This window comes from Puma concolor, chromosome B3, assembly GCF_028749965.1.
Source record: "Puma concolor isolate L17-30 chromosome B3, mPumCon1.1.hap2, whole genome shotgun sequence".
Classification (NCBI taxonomy): domain Eukaryota; kingdom Metazoa; phylum Chordata; class Mammalia; order Carnivora; family Felidae; genus Puma; species Puma concolor.
This window is the reverse complement of record NC_141672.1, coordinates 120,372,672-120,393,980: the sequence shown is the minus strand read 5'-3', so window position 1 is coordinate 120,393,980 and position 21,309 is coordinate 120,372,672. Positions and strand designations below refer to the sequence as shown.

At 35.7% G+C, this 21,309-nt stretch overlaps 1 protein-coding gene across 3 annotated transcripts in view; it reads right to left on the bottom strand.

The window, feature by feature from the left end:
• Positions 1-4,786: 4,786 nt before the first annotated feature.
• The window catches only part of LOC112855508 (uncharacterized), a 167,898-nt gene continuing 151,375 nt past the window's right edge, over positions 4,787-21,309 (bottom strand). For all 3 annotated transcript variants that reach the window (XM_086711293.1, XM_086711295.1, XM_086711297.1), the window contains 2 exons: positions 9,954-10,010; positions 4,787-4,921 (listed from right to left, as the gene is read on the bottom strand). The gene's annotated coding sequence lies outside the window, so the exon portion shown is untranslated. The remainder of the gene's footprint in view (positions 4,922-9,953; positions 10,011-21,309) is intronic.

Here is a 21,309-nt window from a genome sequence, read left to right as displayed (position 1 = left end):
CCACCTCAACCTTTCTAGACTCTGAATTTCATCTTCTTAACTCAGGGAGTCTACCAAGCTCAGCCTGGGTTCCCCCTTTCTGTGCCACAGCCTGTAAACTATTTCAACGCAATAATCTGAAGCAATCATTGGCTTACTTCTGTTTCCCATCTCTTAGGGATCATGATCCTTTGTTTCCTGATGTCCAATGTCTTGAAAACCTGTGTTTCATGTATTATATCCATTTTTTTTTTTTACAGTTTCAAGTAGAAGGTAAATCCAGTCCTAGTACCTGCTACTCCATCTTAGCCAGAAGTAGAAGTCTCAAGAAACTTCTCAAACGTTAATTGGTCTATAAGTTTCCCAAAGTTTTGCCTATCCTTACACAGGTAAATATCCTTTTCTCTATATACCAGCCCACTTCAAATAGCTTCTGCTGTGCCTGGGTGGCTCAGCCTGTTAAGCTTCCAACTTTGGCTGAGGTAATGATATCACAGTTCATAAGTTCAAGCCCTGCCCCTTGGTACCCTTGTCTCTCTACCCTTTCCCTGCATGCACTCTCTCTCTCTCTCAAAAATAAACAAATATTAAAAAAATTACTTCTGGAGAAACTAATCCCTTATATATGTGTAACACATTATAACACATTATAGCTAAAAACATAATTTCACATACTGAGATAACATGGTTTTCTCTGGGGGGAAAAAAAATGACCGGTGTCATGCTAATAAGAAATCCATTTTAATGTGACAAAGAAATCCATCTTAATGTGAAAACTCATAGAAAAGTTTTCTTGAGTCAACCTTTTTGGATAGATCCAAATCTCTACATGTAACAACAACAATCTCATCCAGGGCTTTAAAACAAGCATTTTATTTTGAATTTACTCACTGTGGTGGGCACTGGTACTGCTTGTCTCCACCAGGTTGATATCATACTGGACTGAACTGGCCCTCTGAAGGTGGCCCTTCCTGACAGTAAAGAAGAAACACACAAATAAAAAGCAGGTAAGTGGAAAAGCAGAGGGAAGTTTAAACTTGAAAATTTGGAGGTCTAGGGGCGCCTGGGTGGCACAGTCGGTTAAGCGTCCGACTTCAGCCAGGTCACGATCTCGAGGTCCGTGAGTTCGAGCCCCGCGTCAGGCTCTGGGCTGATGGCTCAGAGCCTGGAGCCTGTTTCCGATTCTGTGTCTCCCTCTCTCTCTGCCCCTCCCCCGTTCATGCTCTGTCTCTCTCTGTCCCAAAAATAAATAAACGTTGAAAAAATATTAAAAAAAAAAAAAAAAAAAGAAAATTTGGAGGTCTATTTTCTTCTCCAGAACTACCTGAAACTGACAGGGCTGCCCTAAAACTGTGCCCCATTATTCAACAAATCCACCAAGTCAGGGAGTTCATTATGGGGACTTCAGATGCTGATGATGCACTTAGTTCTTTTCCTTTGAAGTTGGAAAGCTATTATTAATGTAATGTTTTTGTAATGTTTTAATGTTTAGTGTAATGTTTTTGTCCTTTTAAAAGAGGTTTTCATTATTAGCCGAGACATTTGTGATATGGGGTGGCTTTACTCACTATTAATGACATTGAAAACCTCATTTTGTGCCTTTTTAAGGTTGTAGTTCATCCATCTTTTAGGTCATCTGGCCAATTAATATGGGTTATAATTGTATTCAGATGATCATGACAGTTTTTTTTTAACTACTTTTATTTATTTTTTTTTTAATTTTTTTTTTCAACGTTTATTTATTTTTGGGACAGAGAGAGACAGAGCATGAACGGGCGAGGGGCACAGAGAGAGGGAGACACAGAATCGGAAACAGGCTCCAGGCTCTGAGCCATCAGCCCAGAGCCTGACGCGGGGCTCGAACTCACGGACCGCGAGATCGTGACCTGGCTGAAGTCGGACGCTTAACCGACTGCGCCACCCAGGCGCCCCTGACTACTTTTAATATTAAACAAGATTTTGAAATGTACACTTGCTCTAATTTTTTTCAGTGTCAGTGCTTAGAGTATATATTAGTGAAAATGAATTCAAAACCATTTTACCACAGCAAAATGAAATGTGTCTTCTAAAAAACCCTGATTCCTCCTCATGAAACATTACTGATTCTAGGCTAGATTTCAGCATTAGTGAGGTATCATTTTTGACCTCATTCAAAGATCACACTAATTAGTTACTAAATTTCAAAAGACCCACATTTAAAGCAATTTCAACCACTAATGGACCCAAAAACTATTTTAGTAAACAGACTTGGTTTCATTCTTGAAAGCACCACTCTGACAAATACATTTCATTTGGTCAATACATATGAGCCCAAATCATAAGTGTAGCTTCTATAAGCAATAGCTACTCATTTTCAAATTAATTCTATTCTTGGCATCGTTAAGGCCATGACTCTGCTTATGTTCTCATTCAGAAATGGGAAATACACAATTTCAAACATATTGCAACCCTATCTGAAAAATTTTCAAGAATGCTATTTTCTTTAAGAATGGTAAGGATGTGGGGTGCCTGGATGGCTGAGTCGGTTAAGCATCCGATTTTGGCTCAGGTCACGATCTCACGTTCTATGGGTTCAAGCTCCGCATCAGGATCTGTGCTGACAGCTTGGAGCCTGGGGCCTGCTTCAGATTCTGTGTGTGTGTCTCTCTCTCTGCCCCTCCCCAGCTTGCTCTCTCTCTCTCTGTCTCTATCTCTCTCAAAAGTAAATAAACATTTAAAAAAAGATTTTTCTCTTTTAATATACAAACTAGATAAAATACATTAGTTAATAACTTTATACCAACTTTGTGTTCTTATAGTAATGGAATAATTCCAAGATCATAGTTTTTTAATACATTACTGAACTTGGTTTGCTAATTTTTAATCTTTTATATCTAGGTTAAATGAATAAGATTGGCTCATAATTTTCCTTTTTTTTTTTTTTTTTTTAAGTAGGCTTCATGCCCAGTGCAGAGCCCAATGTGGGGCTTAAATTCACTACCTTGAGATCGAGACCTGAGCTAAGATCAAGAGGCAAATGCTTAATCAACTGAGGCACCCACGCGTCCCTTGGCTCATAATTTTTTTGTTCATACTGTGATGGTTAATTTTAGGTATCAACCTGGCTGGGCCATGGTGCCCAGATATTTGGTCAAACATTATTCTGGATGTTTCTATAAGAGTGTTTTTTTAAAATTAATTTTTAAATCTATGTATTTTGAGTAAAGCAGATTGCCTTCCATGACGGGGGTGGGCTTCATCTAATCAGTCTAAGGCCTTAAAAAGAACAAAGACTGACCTCTTTTGAGTAAGAAGAAATTGTGTCAGCAGATAGCCTTCAGAGCTGAACTGCAACACTCACTATTCTCTGAGTCTCCTGTCTGCCAGGCCACCATGAAGACTATTGACATGCCAGCCTCCACAACTTAATGAGTCAATTCCTTAAAATAAATCTATCTCTCTGCACATTCTATTGGTTCTATTTGTATGGAGAATGCTAACTAACACACATACTAGCCATTACAGGTTACACTCTATCTCCCAGAATTCACAAATTGAAGCACTTATTCCTAATGTAACTATGTTTGGAGACAGAGCTTTTAGGGAGGTAATTAAGGTTAAATAGGGTTAGAACAGCATGTGGGAATGAGAGATATTGTAGCTATCTTTGGGAAAATACAATCTGATACAATGGGTTTCTATTGAATTTTTTTTATCTGAAGTAAAACATGAGATTGCTTAAATGATATATTTTAGAATAAAATATGTAATTATATGTTTTAAAAGAGCAGTCTCTCTCCAACTTTTAATTACTCTATGGTATAAAGTAATTCAGAAAGGAGGATTTTATGAAATATAATTTTACATATATATAAAACCTTTCCTAGAGTATAAACTTCTTAAGCCCTTTTGCATCTCTTTTATTATTACCCGCAGCTCCATTTTCACAAGTATTACGAGAACATAGTATTAAAAGTATTTCACAAGTATTACAGTGTGCACTTAATAAATAGTAGTAATGAGAGTTATAATACAAGATAACTTCTAAACTTATAAATTCTATATTTATTATTTTCATAAAATTCCAGAAAAAGGTGAAGACCAAAACTAATAAATGAAAGTAATCTCCACCACATTTTATTGCTTCATATGAGTAATTTTTCCTTTTGTCTTATGAGTTACAAGTCTTCCCAAATTAATTGCCTCCTTATTTGTCTCTCTCCAAGTTGATTTAAGTCTCTACAATTAGGGAACATGTCTGTCTTGTTCACTATTGTATTCTTTTTTTTTTAATATAATGTATTGTCAAGTTAGCTAACATACAGTGTATACAGTGTGCTCTTGGCTTTGGAAGTAGATTCCCCACTATTGTATTCTTTATTCTTAGCACAATGCCTAGCACATAGTAGGCACTAAATGAAGAATTAATCCTAGATATTAACCACAGGCCTTAAATTCATATTTACAATGTTGCATAAGTTGTTTCCTTCCTTTCACATTCAAAATGTACTTTAAATAGACCTAGCCCTAATATTTAGGTGCTTTGGCATGATGACTTTAGTGAATGTGGGTCTACCTAATTAGTTTACAGAAATCAACGCTTGATGTCAGTAACAAAGAACAAATAGAGACTATTTAAGATACTTTCAAAATGACTTATTAATTTAATAACAACAACTGTATTAGAGAACTTTAAATAGAAATCACTATCTGTAAAAATATCTAGATCCAAAGGGCATATTAGTTATTTAGTAGAAAAACTACTTTATGCATTACTTTTTTCTTTTCAAAAGTATGTTTCTATTTTGGTTACCTGAAAAGGAAGTAGAGGGCTCCAATGATAAGAGTTCCTAGAAGAATAGTCAATGACACAAAAGCTGCAAACAGGTCACTTTTAGTTTGGATGCTGGAGCTTGGGAGAAAAACCTCTTCACAACGAGCTCCTGTATAATTTTCAGTGCATCTACAGAATAAAATTTTAGGTAAAGAACTGCATTCTCTGTTCCATTAACTAATATAGAAAACAAAAGGTTTTCAGCTGGTATGAAGAGTAAAGAAGACTAATTTTTCAGGTTGTGAATATAAAGTAGGCATGCTTTCCTATAATGTTCACAGAGCTACAGTTATAATAAAACACATTAGCATACGCAATCTAATCTTTCTAATCTTCCTTTTCTGGTTTTCTCAGTGCTTAGAAACTGCAGAGAAATTAAAACATATTAAGTCCTCTTATCTTCTAGATTTTCAATAATGTAATTATCTACACTTAACTTAAATTTATCTGAGATTTATTTTGTTACATCCAGTATAGATGCGGGTTTAAATGTACTTTTCTACAATATTGCTAACTGCTTATTCTCACCCTACTTATTAAATAATCATTCCCTTACCTACTGCTTAATAGGGCCTCTGTTAACATGTCAAATCTATATAAAGAACATTTCTTTCTACCATGTTCTACACATCTAATGTTCTACTACACTGCTTCAACATGGTTGCTTTATAATATGTTTTAATATCTGGTAGCTCTATTTCCTATAATTTCCTTTTCTAGAATATTTTTTATATTTTCACTTGCCAACCAAATATTTTATGGCAAATTTTATTCTTTTATGTAGGCTCTATACTGAATGTGGGGCTTAAACTCACAACCCTGAGATCAAGAGTCACACGCTCTACCAACTAAACCAGCCAGGTACTTCTGCCAACCAAATATTTTAAAGGCGATTACTTTCAGCTCCTTAAAACTATACGGCAAAGGACTATAATCTTTCATATTATAAATCAGTTCCTTTTACCCTATTAATATGTTCAAAGAATTATAAAACACAGAGATTGAGGGGCGCCTGTGTGGCTCAGTCCACTCAGCATCTGACTTCAGCTCAGGTCATGATCTCACTGTTCATGGGTTCAAGCCCTGCATCGGACTCTGTGCTGACAGCTCAGAGCCTGGAGCCTGCTTCAGATTCTGTGTCTCCCTCTTTCTTTGCCCTTCCCCTACTCTCCTCTATCTCTCTTTCAAAAATAAGTAATAAAAACATTTAAAAAAATTTTTTAACTTTAAAAAAAACACAGAGATTGATATGGATTAATAAGAATGACACTGTTTGGCACCAAATCAATTTCATTATTTTGTAGTTGCAGTTAAAATAAATAACGGTATACATTGTTTAATAAACCTAAGAAGTTATAGAGTAAATTTCACTTAGCAATAATTCAGTGTAAAAAATATATGTGTATGAGTGTATGTATGCATGGACATGTACATGTATAAAAAAGTGTGTATATGTGTACATTATATAGTGTGTGTGTGTGTATTTTTCTTCTTTAAGCTGGTATTACCAAAACTAGAAATGTTGATCTATCTCCTTTCTCCCACCTTAGTGAACCAATTACTAACAAAGTTTTGATAACTAATGTGATACACTAATAATACACATAGATATAAGAAAAGATCAAGATATAGTACAAGATATATCAATCTTACTTAAATGAGATATCTTACTTAAATATGAAAGATGGTTTATTAATCCCAAACCCTACCCACTGTGAGGCAGTAGCATTATTGGTTATAGAGTATCAGTTTGAGCAAAAAAGCAGTCTCAATTCTCTCAAACTACTGTAAAGATGGAGCTGAGACACAGGAAAAAAAGGTAAGGAAATAACATGAGTGGAAAACTGAAGTGGCAATAAAATTATTTGGGGAAAACACAATTATCTAATAAAATAGAAAATACTTCTTTTTCCATAGACTGAGTCAAATAAATAAATGTGAAGAGAAAAAAAATTAATGAAAATAACTTCTTTCTCCTACAACTCCACATCCCACTCCTCAAAGGGGAATAAATAGACACACACACACACACACACACACACACACACACACACTACCTGGAATGTCAACATAGCAACTGTCATAAAAACTGATACATATATCATCACAAAATAACCAAAGGAAAGGGGCATTCCACACAGTAAAAAAACAAAAACAAAAACTAGGTTCTAAATTTAGTTGGCCAAAGTATCTCTAAAATGACCAAAAAAAAAAAAAAAAAAAAGAGGAAAAACTCCTCTAGCTTCTTTAATTTTTAAAATTAGAATTCTAAATTTAGAATTAGAAGATAAATAACAATTATTTGTGACTTCTGAAGGTTTTTAAGGAAAAGGCTTAGCTACTGAAAGAAGTTGGTGTCATAGCTTTATTTATTTATTTATTTTTTTAATGAAATTTATTGTCAAATTGGTTTCCATACAACACCCAGTGCTCATCCCAAAAGGTGTCCTCCTCAATACCCATCACCCACTCTCCCCTCCCTCCCACCCAGTGTCGTAGCTTTAAAATAAGTTTAGAAATAATGTGCAAATGGGGCTCAGTTTCTACTCTAGAAAAGATAATTAGAACCCTAAAGAAATAATCCAGAAATGAGACAGCATAATTCTTCTTCATAAGTAGGATTTCTTAAAAGCCTATAAATTCATTACTCAAATTTCTTAATGCTGCTCAAGGTTAGGTAAGATTGAACTTGAAGGAAGATGACAAACTAGGTGATGGAACTAACTAAAAATGTTTTACCTGGACGATAAAAACTTTGAGTTGAAAGGAGTCAGGGGAATGGTATAATAGACATTGAGCGGTCAGATCAGGTGATAAACAAACAAAAAGGAATATAAAGGAAATCAACACTAGAGTGTTGTTCTGTGGTCTTACAGCAGGGTAAAGCAAACACATACGCTTGTGGGAAAGTAAAAACATGTTGCTATCTTTAAATAAAGCAAGGTCAAGAAAAAAAAAATCCTGTTATTTTTTAACTAGTCAAATTAGAATTTAGAGAAAGGCAAAGAGAAATTTAAATACTATGTTGAAGAAGTAGGAATGATTAACCTAAAAATTAATTTTAAATTTTTAGATATTTATCATATAAAAAAGTAAACACAGCTTACCAATGAGTGTGTATATGGATTATGATTTTCTTTTTAAGATTTTTTAGTTTTTTAAGTAATCTCTGCACCCAACATAGAGATCAAACTCCTGACCCCAAGATCAAGAGCTGCATGCTCTACCAACTGAGCCAACTGAACCAGCAAGGCACACCTGGATTCCACTTTTAAAGCTCAAGCTCATTTATGAAAATGTTACAACCTCAGTTACAACATAAAAGTGAAATTTCAGGCAGACAGTTAACCAATTATTTTATGGGTAAAGAGGGTGAATTAAGAAGATCTAGCCAGACAACTGGTAGTACTAGTTGAAGCAAGACAGAAAGGTAAGATATTGCACCAGCATTTTACACAGAACTGGGTACACAGAACTAAGTAGCCTTCAGTCTTTATGCAACTATATTGCTAAATTATTTCTGGACCTTATTTCTGCACAGACCACCAAGTAGCAAACAGTTGTGACATCTAGTGTCTACCTAGTGAGGGAGATCATGTACATTCTCCTGGAACTGAAAGATGAAACCTGGAATAGATATGACTCCCAAGCCCCAAATCCGGTCATGATTTGGTTTTCTGGCTGAATACCGCCAATAATCTTTCCCTAAAACCAGAAGCTATGTACGGTACATTGCACATGAAATAAATTCATTAGATTATACAGCACTTAAAGTAAGTTGTTACACATTAGAGACCTTTACCATAATAAAAGAACCAAGTTTTTAATCATGTAAACAAATATAGTGCATTTAGCTTCAAGAAAGAGTATTCAACTATGAGCTAGAAAAAACTAATTTCTTGAACCCACACTTGTGCTTGTTGGCTGTGTGACCTTGTACAAGTCACTTAAACTCTCTTAAGACTCCGTAAAATCAAAATAACAACACTTGCTTTAGCTATTTCATAGGGCTATTGTCAGAATCAAACAATGTCTAAAAGTGCTTTGAATGTTGAAACACACTATACAAATGGAACTGAAATTAGTGACTTTATAAAGACCATGTTTACATCTCATATTGGACTATAGGGAATATAATGCCTAAGAAAAATTATAGCCAGAAAAGGTTAAGAGCATGACAACCAATAAATGCTACTGTTTATTATTATTAGTAGTAGTAAATATTTCTCAGAAACAAGTTTGTATTATAGAATAGCTCACTAACCAAGTGGAGACTCAATGTCAATATCACTTTACTTGGAATAATCTATTCTGGAAAGCAAAAGTACAATATTGGCACACGCCAAAATTGAATTACATTGACGAATACTCTGTAGCATAATAAAAGTTCAACCTGAAATCCATGAAAAATAGTTAAAACAAAACAAAATAAAACTATTAGAGTGTTCAAGAAATATGAACTGACAACATGAGCTTGAACCCCTTTAGTAGTCCAGGACATAAAATAATACACAAACACGCCAACATCCTATGAAACTCCTAATGGAATTTTGGAAGCAAGAACTCAATTAGGGAAGACTAATTCATGACCTTTTCCTCTTTTATTAACTAGTGCCATAAAGGTAACTTCATTAAGTATTTACTAGATTCTTAACACTACAGATACTTAGCTAATTAATATTCAATCCTGCAAAAATTTTGTTTAATGTTATATTTATATGATTACTAGCACCACAAAAAACAAATAATTACTATACTTCATATGTGTAAGTATAATCTAACCTTAGTTAAAAGCAAAATCTATTAGACTCTTTCAAGATTGACTATTAACCAGATAATTCATATGCTGAAATGGACTACCAATTAAATCTGAATATAAATGGATAAAACATTGCATAAAGAAGAATTCACATTTGTCATTTTGTAGGGCATTGTTATAGTTTTATTGTGAAAAGTTCTACTTTTTTAGCTTAAACAAATCACTGAAATATTGAAGTATTTTATTTCCTAAAACAAGCTAAGGCACAATGAATGAAGGAAGCATGTGAACAAATGGTGAGCTTATAAACTGGGAACAGCTGGAATGACTTATGCTCATAAATCACCGGACACTCAATTCAACCACAGTTCTAAGTGGACAATATTCATGCTGGCATCTTACCTTCCCAGGCTTCAGGTCTCAACAACCTTCTAATGCAGGGAAAATCTCATGCCCCAACTTGGAATAAGACAAAGAAAAGCCAGCATCAGTTCACTTCCTGACAAAAGAAGTTAAGTATTAGAGCTACGCAAAAGTCACAATTGTCACTTTGCATGGTATTCCTACACTGAAAATGAAATCTTACTGATGAGAAATGGGAATATTTTTCAGTTGTCCCGGTGATCAGGCTCAGGGAATCAGAGCTTACTTAAGTCACTCGGAGTAATTATTCCAACAGATATCCCTTCGCCAATTTAAACCTTCTGTCTCAGAGCTCCACCTCCACACTGTGCAATGGTTGGCTCTGAGGTGATTACAAGATGCATGAAGGAAAGTGAGGCAGCAAGGAAAGTCGTCATCCAGCTAGTGAAGAAAGACAGGTGCAGACAAACCCATTTTCCCTAACCTTGCTCCAAGAACCTAGAAAGTTCTAGATGGGTGGTTGAAAGATTAGGGGCTGGCTAACCTTATGGCTAATTGGCCAAGAAAACAAGAGCTGGAAAGGGCTGCTGCCTGAACTGTTCTCTAGTGAAAGATTCTGAAAACGACAAGAAAAAAAGACTACTAGGTACCCAGTCTTAATGTACCTCCTTGGGTTATCTGACTCTCCAGGGTGTGCTTTTCACTGTATTTGAGTTACTTTACAACTTTGTAAACTCTTTAAAACTTATACTAATGCAAATTAAGTTTGTCCAATATAACAAAATAGATTGTCCTGTGGATATTAATCTGTATCTATTTGTAAATTCACTTCAACACCTAAATGTGTGTGTTGTTTGAATTCTCCCTTCAGTCAGTTGTAACATTTCACTGGTTCCTTCATTGATTAATGAACTAAGTATATCTTTGATACACATTCATTTTATATTTGTATGAAAATCATTTTTCCTTTCATAAAAATTTATTTCAGGGCACCTAGGTGGCTCAGTTGGCTAACCGTCGAACTCTTGATTACAGCTCAAGTCATGATCTCACAGTTGGTGGGGTCTGAGATTGAGCGCCACATCTCCCACAGCCATCTCCGAGCTGACAGCGCAGAGCCTAATCTGGGATTCTCTTTCTCCCCATCTCTCTGTCCCTCCCCGGTGTGTGCTCTCCCTCTCTCTCAAAATAAACATTTAAAAAAAAAAGTATGTATATTTTTTTTAACCAGTTTTGAAGGTCCTTCACTGAGACAGAGTCATGTGACAGAGCTAGATAAACAAAGTTGCCAGAGAAATACACCCCCTGGGCACCTAAAGCCCAGACATGTCTTTTCCTGGCTCCCAGACGTGAACTCCAAGCAGGAATAGATCTTAAAATTTGCTGCTTCTGTGTCTTTAGTTTTTCCCCCTATTTACTAATTTTATGGTTGTGGTGGTGGTTCACTTACTACTGATAAGTTATTTCCCATTAGTAAGAATACTGATAAGTAATTTGGTTTTGGAGTTTGATAATCTGATGATCTCTGTAAACAGATGACAGACATCTATTCTCTATTAAAGATGACAGAGAATCTGGCTTGTTAGACTTTTATTAAAATTTTATTTTTCCATTTCTAAGTTCAAATCAATTAAAACTTTCATATGCACTGGGAAGGAGAATACTTTTTTGATATTTATGAGTAAAATTTCATGTTTCTGTTTACTCTTGACCTGTGCCAAAGTTATAGATCTAAAGATCTATAAGTTCTCTCCGTGTCTATGACTTTAAAAAGCCTTTACCAGGCAAGGGAATTAAAAGCAAAAATGAACTACTGGGACCTTATGAAGATAAAAAGCTTCTGTACAGCAAAGGAAACAATCAACAAAACTAAAAGGCAACCAACGGAATGGGAAAAGGTATTTGCAAATGACTTATCGGACAAAGGGCTAGTATCCAAAATCTATAAAGAGCTCCCAAACTCCACACCCGAAAAACAAATAATCCAGTGAAGAAATGGGCAGAAAACATGCATAGACACTTCTCTAAAGAAGACATCCGGATGGCCAACAGGCACATGAAAAGATGCTCAACGTCGCTCCTCATCAGGGAAACACAAATCAAAACCACACTCAGATATCACCTCACGCCAGTCAGAGTGGCCAAAATGAACAAATCAGGAGACTATAGATGCTGGAGAGGATGTGGAGAAATGGGAACCCTCTTGCACTGTTGGTGGGAATGCAAACTGGTGCAGCCACTCTGGAAAACAGTGTGGAGCTTCCTCAAAAAATTAAAAATAGACCTACCCTATGACCCAGCAGTAGCACTGCTAGGAATTTACCCAAGGGATACAGGAGTACTGATGCATAGGGGCACTTGTACCGCAGTGTTTACAGCAGCACTTTCAACAATAGCCAAATTATGGAAAGAGCCTGAATGTCCATCAACTGATGAATGGATAAAGAAATTGTGGTTTATATACACAATGGAGTCCTACGTGGCAATGAGAAAGAATGAAATATGGCCCTTTGTAGCAACATGGATGGAACTGGAGAGTGTGATGCTAAGTGAAATAAGCCATACAGAGAAAGACAGATACCATATGGTTTCACTCTTATGTGGATCCTGAGAAACTTAACAGAAACCCATGGGGGAGGGGAAGGAAAAAAAAATGAGGTTAGAGTGGAAGAGAGCCAAAGCATAAGAGACTCTTAAAAACTGAGAACAAACTGAGGGTTGATGGGGGGTGGGAGGGAGGGGAGAGTGGGTGAAGGGTATTGAGGAGGGCACCTTTTGGGATGAGCACTGGGTGTTGTATGGAAACCAATATGACAATAAACTTCATATATTGAAAAAATAAAAATAAATAAAAAATAAAAAAATAAAAAGCCTTTACCTCTCATTCTATATGAAATGTCTTCCTATCTCCAGAAGATATTTAAAAAATTATACTACAGAGTCTCTTAAAGTTCTGCTCAGATTGACTTAAAGAGAAAAATAAGCTTTTATATAAAATTCAGTATTCATAAAGTTCCCAGAATAGGAAGCTGAACTTCTAATGGTTTTAAAATGCTAAACTTATATAAAATTATTTTCAGTGACCCTAAGAAATATTTGGAGAATCCAAGTTCACATTAGTAGGAGTAGATTTGTGGTAAATAAAGCTAACCTAATAGTTTGGCTTAAAAAAACACCTCTTTTTCTTCATCAGTGTTAAGTATAACACAAGCATACATTTAATTCTCCTAGGGTGTGTTTTCCCTAAACTTATACAGGCTTACTGATTAAATAAGCTCATACTATTCCTACATATTATTAAAACCTAGGAAAAATATAAAACTGTGTTCAATTTCATTGAATAATTGATCTGACAAATATTTTACTTCAATCATAATTATGTTTTGTAGTATTTATGTTTTATAGTAGGTCATTTCCAAGGTAACTTAAAGTCTTAGACTGATTAATTGAATTAATATCGTAAGACCCTTAATCTTTAAGTTACTTTTGCTTAAGGTTATAGCTTTGCGGGGTGCCTGGGTGGCTCAGTCGGTTAAGCATCAAACTCTTGACTTTGGCTTGGGTCATGATCTCTCAGTTCAAGGGTGTGAACCCTGCGTGGGGCTCTGCAGTGGCAGTCCTGAGCCTGCTTGGGATTCTTTCTCTACCCCCCTCTCTGACCCTCCCCCATGTGTTCGAGCCCACTCACTCTCTCTCTCTCTCTCAAAATAAATAAACTTAAAAAAAAGTTTATAGGGCCACCATGTTAAAAAATACTGTATGTACCAAAGAAAACATTTTACTTTTAATCCCTTTGATCAATATGGCTTTTTTTCCAAATTGGCTAATGGATCAAAATGAAACTTAATGTAAATTCAGTTACTGATCTTATTTGCTTTTTCTAGAAATATTATTAATGTAATAAATATCAATGAGGGAGATTTTAAAAAAGGGATGTGTGTGACAGTAAAAAGTTGTATTATGTGTAGTCATGACATTTGCATATCTACTAAATGGCTTGTATATGCTAGACAGCTCTAAACTACCCATCCCTCAGTTTTGTCTATGAAGTAGAAGTTAGTTACTTGGTTGAAACCTATAATTGATATGAGTAATAAGACTGTACTAGGAACAACTGTGACAGAGAAATACAAGTCTGTGTATACTTTTGTTTTTCAAGGAATAAGAGTAGTTTTGTCTGAAAGTAGCAGTTTGCAGTCTTGAGGTTTTTTGGTCTCCAAAGCAAAGGACTTTCAGACTTAACTGAGGACTCCAGAATTTCCGTTTACATTGGTTAGGATTATTGGTATTTACTATATTGGAAATTGAAATAAAAATTTTTAAATACTTCCTTATGATTCATTGGAGACAAGAATAATACAGTGTGCTATACATAACATCTTCATGTTATTATAAAAATGGTTTGAACTAGCAAAACCCATTAGAAAGAATCAGGGAGAACGAAAGGGTCAGTTCGTTCTAGAATATAAAAAAGCATAATGAAGGACAAAATTTGCAAAGTAAATTTTATTTTGTCTCTTTCAACTAGAAAGGCAACCAAGTCTGGTTTCTCAGGCACCTTTGAAACTGTATTAATCCACTGCCTAAATGTCCTCTGCCTTCCCAGAACTAGATCCTAAATATAGAAAAAGTAAAACTTTCAGTTTATCTTTGACACCTAAAACTATCATTGGGATTTCCCAGAAGACCCTAGAAAATCACACTATTTTTATCTTTTACCACATAAAAATAGAGATCATTGAAATAATTATAATACTAACACACTGAACAAAAATCTCCAGAATTTCCTGGAGATTTGTCAATGCCTTTTCTGCCCATAATATGTTTTTAATCTCAGGGCAAATACAGATCAAAACTCTTAACCAGAATTCTTACAGATTCCAAAAGAGAATTTTACCTTTATCCCTTCTGATATTATGGGTCACAGAAATAAATTACCCACAATCATCTGTCATCTACATAGTTTATGTTTTGTGATGCAGAGTTTGTGTCCTAAACCAAAAAGGACAGCCCCAGAGCCTCATGGACAAGAAATGTACAATTTACTGCAAATTTTTGATACTTCAAAAAAAAAGATTCTTAAGTACAATCTTCTGAGAGGATTGAATCAGGATTTCCAAGAGTCTTTATAATTCAGACTCTCACAGCTTTGTGAGAGCAGACTGCTAACTCAACATGCTGAGGAACATAGTGAATAAACTGATGAGGGAAAATTGAATAGTTATCCGTTTAGAATATTATTAATATTGTAATGATGTACTTTTCTGACCTCTTTCTTAAGCTATGAATATCCCACAACAATTTAGCAAATAGTACTTTTGTTAAATTAAAACTCATTGAGCATCCCCTTGACCCACAAATTCAGAAACTGAGTCATCTTACTTGTTTTAATGTTTATTTTTGAGACAGAGAGAGAGACAGAGAAAGAGAGAGAAAGAGACAGAGGGGAGAGAGAGAGAGAGAGAGAGAGAAGGAGAGGGGGAGGGGTAGAGAGAAAGGGGAACAGAGGATCCAAAGCTGGTTCCATGCTGACAGCAGAGAGCTCAATGCAGGGCTCAAACTCATGTACCATGAGGTCATGACCTGAGTAGAAGTCAGATGCTTAACGGACTGAGTGCCCTCATCTTACTCTTAATGGCAGTATTGTTATTATTACTTTCAAATGCCCAATAAGAATCTGTTCTCTTATTATTAGGATAAAACTGGTTAAATCATTTGGGCAACCAAGGCCTTACCTGAACTATCATATCTGAGAATGATTCTCATTGAATTAGGTAAGATAAGTCATTTTTACAGAATTAAGGTTTACTTTACCTATAGATCCAAAATCTACAAAGACCACCTGGGAATACTGGCCTGGTACCTGGTTTACAGGTCAAGCATTACAGGTAGTGAGGAAGTCACTTATCGAAACGCCAAGACCACTGACAAATTTGGAGGACTTTAAGAAAAGAAGAACTCATCCAAATTTATAGATACTACAGGCAAAGTCTGGAAGAGTTAGTTTCTTAGGCTTGGTTTCTTAGCCTCAGGATAGTGAATAATAGAGGCTTATAAAAGTCCATTCCTGGGGTGCCTGGGTGGCTCAGTCTGTTGAGCGTCCGACTTCGGCTCAGGTCATGATCTCTTGAGTTCAAGCCCCACATCAGGCTCTGTGCTGACCGCTCAGAGCCTGGAGCCTGCTTCTGCTTCTGTGTCTCCCTCTCTCTCTGCCCCTAACCCACTCACATTTTGTCTCTGTCTCTCTCAAAAATAAATAAACATTAAAAACAATTTTTTTTAATAAATTAAAAATAAATAAAAGTCCATTCCAAGATTCTTTATGAAAGCTTTCAGAGAGAATTTTATAACCTTCATGGATGTTCAATACGGAATGGCACAAATGTGCAAAAGCAAATCAAGGTGACCTATATGTTTAACACCCTTGTTGCACTTATACAAGCTGCACCATCACTTCTTTTTTTAAATTTTTTTAACATTTATTTTTATTTATTTATTTTTTTTAATTTTTTTTTTCAACGTTTATTTATTTTATTTTTGGGACAGAGAGAGACAGAGAGAGACAGAGCATGAACGGGGGAGGGGCAGAGAGAGAGGGAGACACAGAATCGGAAACAGGCTCCAGGCTCCGAGCCACCAGCCCAGAGCCCGACGCGGGGCTCGAACTCACGGACCGCGAGATCGTGACCTGGCTGAAGTCGGACGCTTAACCGACTGCGCCACCCAGGCACCCCTTAACATTTATTTTTATTTATCTTTTTTGAGAGAGAGAGCAAGCAAGCAGGGGAGGGGCAGTGAGAGATGGACACAGAATCTGAAGCAGGCTCCAGGCTCTGGCTGTCATGAAAAATTATGAAATACTTTGAAATGGACAAAAAATTATTATTGGGTGTCCTGTCCAATATATTCTTTCAGGTTATCCAATTCTATAAGGGTCTGCAGCTCTCATTCCAGCTATTCTACAACTCTGTAAAATATAGAAAACTTATACTAACACAAATGATCCTTTGCCATAGAAATTCAAATGAGGGGTGCCTGGGTGGCTCAGTCAGTTAAGTGTTCAACTCTTGGTTTCAGCTCAGGTGATGATCTCACAGTTTCATGTGTTCAAGCACTGAATCAGGCTCTGTGCTGACAGCAATGAACCTACCTGGGATTCTCTTCCTCTTTATCTCTGCCCCTCCCCCAGTCATGTTTTTTCTCTCTCTCTCTCCCATTTTCTCTCTCTCTTTCTCAAAATAAATAAGTAAACTTAAAAAGAAATTCAGGGGCACCAGAGTGGCTTAATCGGTTGATCCTCTGACTCTTGATTTTGCCTCAGGTCATGATCTCACAGTTCGTGGGTTTGAGCCCCTCACTGGACTTTGCACTGACAGCACAGCCTGCCTGGGATTCTCTCTCCCTCTCTCTCTGCCCTTCTCTTGCTCTCTCTCTCAAAATAAATAAATAAACTTGAAAAAAGTTCAAATGAATTTTGCCTGGTGGAATATAATTATTTCCTTTAGACACTGATCAGTTTTGCATGTATTTGTAAATTCCTTTCAGCAATATAATAACAATATAATTACCCATTATGTATTTATCTGTTGCTTTGAACTGTTTGCAACATCCTACTGGTCTCCTCAATAATTAATGAGTTAAATGATATCTTTGATATGTTAATTTATATTTATATGAGATCATGACTTTACCTTTTCTAAAATATATATAATATATATAAAATATTATAGCTATTATCTATTATAGATATATCTATTGTATTATATTAATAGATACTAATATATGTATTATATATTACATATATTATCTATACTATTATCTGTTATCTATATTATATATTGTCATCTATTATCTATATATTATCTATTAATTATATATTATATATGTAACATATTGCATATTATATATGTAAAATATATAATATACTACATATAGTATATATTATATATATGTTATACCATCAGGAAGGCTGACCCTAGGCTCCAGAGCCTGGGAAGACTCTAGTCCTTCCATTTGGATTGCCAAGGTAGCAACTACACTATCATATTTGGGAATTTTATAACATATTATAGGCCTCTAGGGTCCCTTATACCATTTTATCTTTAACTTTCAGACAATGACTTTTCAAACATGTTTTCAGGAACACATTAGGAGATGAAAGTCATGATAAAATAAATGATCCTGGATCAAACTTTTACTGGAAAAGAATCATACTTTTGCATTTTTTTCTAACATCCTATCTTTAACAACTAAAAATATAAAATTAGATAAAAACGCAATGTCCTTCAGAATCACAATATTCCATTGTGATTCTGCCATTTGTATGCTGCCATTTGTATGCTGCAATAGAATTTTTCAAAAACCAAAAATAATTTAGAAGAGGGACTCTTGGGTGGCTCAGTTAGTAAAGTGTCTGACTTCTGCTCAGGTCATGATATCGTGGTTCATGAGTTCAAGCCCTGGAGCCTGATTCACATTCTGTGTCTCCCTCTATTTCTGCCCCTCCCCTGCTTTCCCTCTGTCTCTCTCTCTTTCTCTCTCAAAAATAAATAATAAACATTGAAAAGAAATTTAGTAATAACTTGAAATAGAATGTTAGGCAACAAGCAGTTGTAATTCATTTTATCTTACAAAGAGCTAAATGATATATTAATGAAATCCATTTGGATTAAGCCTAACAAATTTTGTGGCAGTTTTCATGAGTAAAGGATTCCTAATAGCTAGACAGTTGGAGCCATGAGAGTCAGCCTCACCTTCTAATTCTCTTTCTGCAGAAAACAATGAAAATGGCAATATCTCTGGGAAAAGTCATAAATCAAGCTACACTGTTATTTAAACCTCCATGTGAATGAAGAGTTTTTGGAAAAAATTTTGAGAAAAGAGAACAGCGAATGCATAGTATAGGGAAAAAAGTCATGACAGAATTGGGTGCCTGGGTGGTTTAGTTGGTTAAGCAACCAAATGTAGCTCAGGTCATGATCTAACTAACGGTTTGTGAGTTCAAGCCCTGTGTTGGGCTCTGTGCTGACAGCTCAGAGCCTGAAGCCTGCTTCAGATTCTGTCTCCTTCTCCCTCTGCTCCTCCCCTGCTCCCTCCCTCTCAAAAATAAACATTAAAAAAAAAAAGAGTCATGACAGAAATAGCCAAAAAGATAAAATTCTACTTCACAGTTGGTCCCCTGATAACAACCACTTTTATTCTGAACAGAAATTAGAATTTATGCTTTTGAGAGAAATCTTGGGTACACAAAGGTAAGAAGGCATGTGACAGTAGAAAGGGATAGTGGCCTGAAATAAGTTATTCAAATGTAAAGCTTCACAGCTACCCAAAAGGCATCTTGGGGCAATCTAATGTGATAATGTATTTCAAAGCATTTGGCATACAATAAATGCTGGTTGTTGTAATTTTTTTGAATGGTGTAATAGAGAAAGTCAGAGAAGGAAAAGAATAAATAAATGGAAAAAGGGATAATGCAAATCAGATCCACCAAACAGAAGTCTGGACTGTGGATTTCTGAAATTTATTTGCAAAACTGGAAAAACATATAGGGAGAGAATTTGATTAAATTTAAAATAATACGTTACATACAAATATTCAAAGATGTAAAATGATTACTCAGTTTTCTGCATTTCTTTAAAAAGTTTTAGATAGTCCCATGTAAATTTCTTAAGTGAAGAAAACCTGAACAATGTTCATGGAAATCTCAAGCATGCTATATTTTCTTCCTATTGTGTTAATATTCACAGTTGAAGTTCAAAAACAATAGCATGCTTTTATTCCAGGCTATAAACTACAATAAATTCTTATAACTACAATGTAAGTCCATTAAAGAAATGTTGACACCTGAATACTAGCAGGACAGCTCAGCATAGCTATATTCAGGCACTAATAGCATTAATCTGTGCTTGTATCAGCAAAACTCTTTATATTATTCTTTTATCTCCAAATTGAATGGATCTGACCCCCATTTTTTTTTCTGGAGTTGGGCCAACTCTCTCTATGCCTATAAAATACAAATATACATACCCACAATATAGCTTACTTAAAAAATTTTTTTTAAATGTTTATTTATTTTTAAGAGAGAGAGAGAGAGAGAGACAGAGCACAAGTGGGGGAGGGGCAGAGAGAGAAGGAGACACAGAATCCAAAGTAGGCTCCAGGCTCCGAGTTGTCAGCACAGAACCTGATGCAGGGCTAGAACTCACGAACCCACTAGATTATGACCTGAGCCGAAGTTGTACACTTAACCGATTGAGCCACCCAGGCATGCCATAGCTTACTTTTATATTTCCAAATAATTTATTATGTGGGAAATATGATTAACTGTTTTAATGAAGTTCCTTTGAATATGAAAGTTTAGAAGGTAAAAATATAAACAGATAATTTTATTTTTGTGCCATTTTGGAAATACCATTTATCAAGATCCAAATAGCTAAAACATACAGTGGTAAAAAGACAGTCTCTCCAACAAATGGTGCTGGGAAAACTGGACCACTCCATGCAAAGAATTAAACTGAACCATTTTCCTATACCAGACACAAAAATAAACTCAAAATGGATTAAAATTCAAGACCTGAAACCATAAAAATCCTGAAAGAAAACACAGGCAGTAATCTCGTACACATCAGCCTTTGTAACAATGTAATGCCCCCGATTTTGAATCGGAGAGACCACCAAGGAGCCGATACCGATGCAAACGCATGAGGGTTTATTTGCAAGCTCAAGCTTGGGCCCAAGTATACCCGACACAGCAGAGCAGGGACTTGGACCCCTAGGTTAAGAGGCGTAGCAGTTTTATAGGGGCCAGTGGCCAATGAGATTGTAACACACACAGAAAGTTGCATAGTCATGTCAGTCCACATGCAGGTGGCCAATTGAATTACAATTTACCCTATAGTGACTGTTTGAACTAGCCTATCATTCTGGTCAGAATTGGCGCACAAGTTTGGCAGACAAAAGGCAGGGTTTACATTCTTTGGCAGTTAGGGGTTCCGAATTCCTAAATGAGCCGGTTTCCAGTAAGGGTGTGCTCAGCGGCTTGACTAGGGTGGGGGAGTGTCTTAAGCAATAAGTAGGTCATGTGGGGGTTATACATGAGATGGTGGGTGTAGCACAAAATGGAGTTAGTCTTGCTCTGCTTGTCCAGGGGTAGGGGATTTTTGTTAAATTCCTTGGGTCCCATAACAATTTTCTAGATATCACTCCTCAGGCAAGGGGAAAAAAAACAAACACAAGCTATTGGGACTACATCAAACTAAAAACTTTTGCACAGAGAATAAAATCATCTACAAAACAAAAAGGCAACACATTGAATGGGAAGAAGATATGTGCAAATGATATAAATACCTAAAATATTAAAAAAAAATTCATACAGCTCAACACCAAACAAATAATC